This window comes from Xenia sp. Carnegie-2017, unplaced genomic scaffold (genome assembly GCF_021976095.1).
Source record: "Xenia sp. Carnegie-2017 unplaced genomic scaffold, XeniaSp_v1 HiC_scaffold_24, whole genome shotgun sequence".
In the NCBI taxonomy this organism is placed as follows: Eukaryota; Metazoa; Cnidaria; class Anthozoa; order Malacalcyonacea; family Xeniidae; genus Xenia; species Xenia sp. Carnegie-2017.
Window position 1 is genome coordinate 3,158,005 of NW_025813487.1, and position 4,918 is coordinate 3,162,922.

The following is a 4,918-nucleotide window of genomic DNA, read 5'->3' on the forward strand; positions in this document are numbered from 1 at the left end:
CTAGAAGCAGTCAAAAAAGTGATCTAAATATAAAATACATTTAGTAAAAAAATTTACATGCTGATAACAACATCCAAAAATTGCATGAAATATTTTACATGAAAGGGTTATTATTTTTTGTCCACAAAAGAGAAATAAATATATCATCGAGGTAAACTGATTCTTTATGATTGAGTTTTTTTATTGTTGCGCATTAACGTTATGCCATAAACGCAAGTAAATATCACTTTAATCATGGTGTGTGACAGTTATTTAATTTGATTTTCAGCCAAAATTCATATTTATAAGATACATATATACGATGATAGAAAATTTCAAAGCTTGTTTTCCTAACAAAAACTTTTTAAAATTTCATCGATGAAATGTTCTGCAAACTTGTGTAGTATAAGAATGCCGAAATAGTGCAAGAAAAGAAAATATTTCATGACACGGGTGAACAAGATAATATTGTTTGTCATTCAAAAAGTCGGGTTAAATTGTTGTTTGTCAATACTTGAAATGTGATGGCATTTGACACGTATTTTGTTCACGTTTTTTACTACCTAATTTTTTTTTAAACAGTGTTTTCCCAATAAATTTTATTCTTTTCTTGAGGCACTAAGCAACCAATTCTTTTCGAGCTATACACGTCTTGCAATCAAGAGAGCTCACTTATAAATAATTAGGATTTGTTTATAATATTTTTCTGAAAAAATAATGGTTTGTCAAGAATAGAGTTGGGTTAAAATTGAACAATATTTATGTTAAAAACACTGTGATAAATGAAGTATGTTGTGTGGTGTAGGGAAGTCTGCAATTTGTTCAGGCTATGTAGATTATTTGGTGTTTACTTACTGTAAAAAATATATTTCTAGAGAAATGAATAATGATATTGGTGAAAAACGTACCTAGTATAAACAAATATTCAGGCTGGCTATGCAACTGTTCTAAGTACGTTAATACAATAAAACCCAGATAAGAACTGCTCTGAACCAAGATATGTTTCCATTTACAAATTTTTACTATAGACAAGCTTATGATTTTGTGCATGAAAAGTTTGATTAAGCATTGCCTCATCAGATATCAATCCACACTTGGTATATTCTTAGGTTATCCAGGATTCACATGGAATGCTTTAGTTGCAATGAAGTCAAAGACAAACAAAAAGAGGGAGAAGAGCCGGGAGTGGATTGGAGAACTAGAATTTAAATAAAATCGATAACTGAAATCAATTTGCAATTATAATCAGTTTTAAATTGCAAAGAGTCCAGATGGACCTGTGGAAAACAACTAGTTTCTCCCAAGATTACTAGTTTCTTTGTACAAATTCTATTTTTTCCCAAACTTGATTCTTCAAAAATTTTGTAATACCAATTACTTTTACTTTTAATACACAAGACTATTTATAAATCTTACAACGCATGTTGACACTGTTTTAATGTTTTATTCTATTGCAGCAATACACAGTCTTATGACAGAGAAGCTAAAACTCTTTGATTTCAAAAGTTGTAATTTCAATAAAGAATAATTTCGATTCATTTAGTTCTACCCTGCAGTTGTTCAAGGATTGTACTGAATAGTTTACTATCCTATTTTAATATCTTGGTTGAAAAGTTTCCAACTGAAAACAGCATTATATCACAATTTAAGTTGAATTCTGTTCTTTTTCTAGCTCACCAAGTTTAAGATATTTGCTTTACATGTACTCAGTAGAACTGCCAGAAATATCTGAATCGACATAATCCAGTATTAAAGTAATTGGTTTGAAAATGGTTACAAACATGTAAATGGTTACAAACATGTAATAATCCAGTATGATAAATTAAAACAAAATTTATAGATATCCATTGACCATACTTAAAACTGACCGTACTTGTCAACAACAAGATTTAACTAGACCTCGGGGGTTTTCTCGTGGATTTGTGTGCATAGTTTCTAACACTTATAGATCTAATCGATAAAGATATTTTTATCAAGCTCTTTACGAATACATATTACAGAGAGCAAAGTTTGTATATAAACTTTAAGTTATTTTATGTTCACGGTCCCACTAAGGAAATCCGTCTACTGTTATTTAACTTATTTTTAATCTAAAATGTTGTTTGACTATTCTTTAAGTTTATTTACCGTAGATTTTCTTTATATAATTGCGTATGTGTTTTGTAAAACCTTAAAGCATATCTCTGCATCAAAAGCGTAACGGTTCTTGAGTTTTTAACACTGGTTGAATTTGTATTGAACAGAATAAGTTTATTAGAAATTAGGAGAGAGAGAATAATAAAATTAATTTTTCAAGGGAAGTTTTTCATGCAAAATTTCCTATTTGCCGCCATGTTTTTGATACCCGGTTCCAGACCCCTTTTCCCTTCCAGGTAATTTATAATTATAATTTTCAAACGTGAGTCAAGAAGCACCCTCTAAGGGGGTCGAAGGGGCATGCTCTGCCGGAAAACTTTGATTACTAGGGTGTCGGAAATGCAATTTCCAGCATTTTAGAACGGACAATAATCTTATTTTATGACTATCATTTGTGTGCAAAAATATTTATTTTCTAACATTGAATTACATGTTTGTAAATGTAGATTGTCCAGGTTGGTATAGTCCTGAGAAGGACTGTTTTTGTTGTCGTTGACTGACGTTTCGACAACCTTAGCGGTAGTCATCTTCAGAGTCAAATGAGGAGTAAACGTCAGGTTAGCCGTATTTGTTATCTGGTTCTTACGTCATTGTATTGTGTGTACAGGAAATGTGTATTGTCATTGTGAATTAGTGTGAAGTGAAATGTTTTTAGTTGAGATGTGCGATTTAGGTGTGATAAAACAATACAATGACGTAAGAACCAGATAACAAATACGGCTAACCTGACGTTTACTCCTCATTTGACTCTGAAGATGACTACCGCTAAGGTTGTCGAAACGTCAGTCAACAACAACAAAAACAGTCCTTCAGGACTATACCAACCTGGACGATCTACATTTACAAACATGTAACGATACTCCGGGTTCAAACCATTTACATTAACATTGAATTAGTTATTAAAATGTTTCGCTGTTTCGCCTTTTGTCAGGGACTCATCAGCATGTCTAGAAATCTGACTGTCGTTTTTATTTGACAGCCTGACTCTGACATGGACATCTACATACCATCACAAACTGCAAAGAGTAATTATCAATCTAGAACTTTTAAAACATTTTAAAGGGAAAAGGTCCCCAAAATTAAACAAGATAAACAATATGCACCATCCTCTGATAGGAAATAACAAAACCATTAAAAATCTTCAAATCACTCATATCTAAAACTCTCTCGTTCTTATAACGGAAGGGAGGGAAAACATAATTCTTTTGAAACCTAAAAACATTCCCAACCAGATTAGAGATCTCATTGGTAGATATACTTTTAACCATTTCTCTATAAAGGGCTGCATCAAATTAATTATTAGGTGCATGCCTTGGTTTGCAATCAATTGTTTTAAGCTTTCTTGTAAATGCACAGATTCAGAGAAATATTCTGGCATAGTACAACTAATAGAAGCCGCACTGGATTGAGCATTATTTTTCATGCGATACCTTTACAGCAATGGCTGCTACTTCAACAAAAGTCCTAATCATTGTTTCTTCTTTCGAAAACTTTGAAAATAGTACCTTTCTCATTTGCTGAAATTTTTGGTCTCCGCATGAGAAATATGTGAGGTGGAATTGCTACAATTTGAATTTTCCTCCGAACCCTTTGCTGCTGATGTTGCTTCAAGGCAACAATCATCAAACGCGATGGCCTTGATTCGCGAAAAAATTCATGCAGCAAAGGGTTACACACGTACAAAACTATGGCGTACGTGCGACGTACGTGCCCGAAAATCTTCTCGAAGTTCATGCAACGCAAAGCACAACATGCGCGATAAATTACATACGGCAGTTAGCTAGTAACAGCTGCAATCCACTACAGATGTGGCTATGAGCGAGTTTTCCTTAATTGACCCTTTGCTGCATGGTATTGCTCCAGAACAACAACCAACGAACACAATGGGCCTTGATCGGCGAAAAATTCATGCAACAAAGGATTACACTAATTAAAAAGTAGAGTTGCAAAATGGTCAGGTTGAAATACTTGACCAGTTTTAGGTGTTCCTTCAAAGCTAAGATGTGTACATGATTAGAATTTTTTATGTTGAATAAAGGAGCTCAATGACTGCATTGTGTTTTGAGCTTTTCTTGATCAGGATAATAAGAGTGGATTAATCTTTCAATGACAGAAGACAAGCCTAAAATTCGAAAAAATAATAACTTCTCTACTTGTCATGGCAGTTCAACAATGAGTCTTTTTTAACAAAATCTTTGCCAGTGAAACTTGAATCCAAGCACTCCTGTTGATACAGGATTTTTTACACTGTGATTGAAATATTCCGCATAGTATTTATTAATAGTTGAAAATAAATGGTAATTGCAGTAAATGTTGCCATTTTCAAATAGCTCTAAAGCATTCAGCAGCCTCATTATGATTACCAGCTTTTTATCAATTGAGACATTTAGTGACACAGAGCTATAAAGGAAATTTCCAAAAGGATCTGATCAACAAGTACGATAAATCAATGATCCATATTCAAACAATCTTGAACGCGCTTTTAAAGTAGCTTGCACACAAAAATTACAAAGCTAAAAAGGAGATGGAACACATAGGAATGAAATAAAACACGTGCTTTTCAAGCTAACAAAGAATTTAAAGAATTATTAAAAACGTGCATGAAAGATCGGCATCCAAAAATGCGGATTTTTTGTGCTTCATCCTTTTTAATTGCCATTTTTCATTAATTATTCATATTCAAACACAAACCTACGCATAACTGATAACGATTATAACGGCATTTTAAAACAAAAGTTCAAAATAATCCGCAATTTGAAACGCATCAGCAAAATTTCCTAAAACTTTCTTATCTTGAAGTACA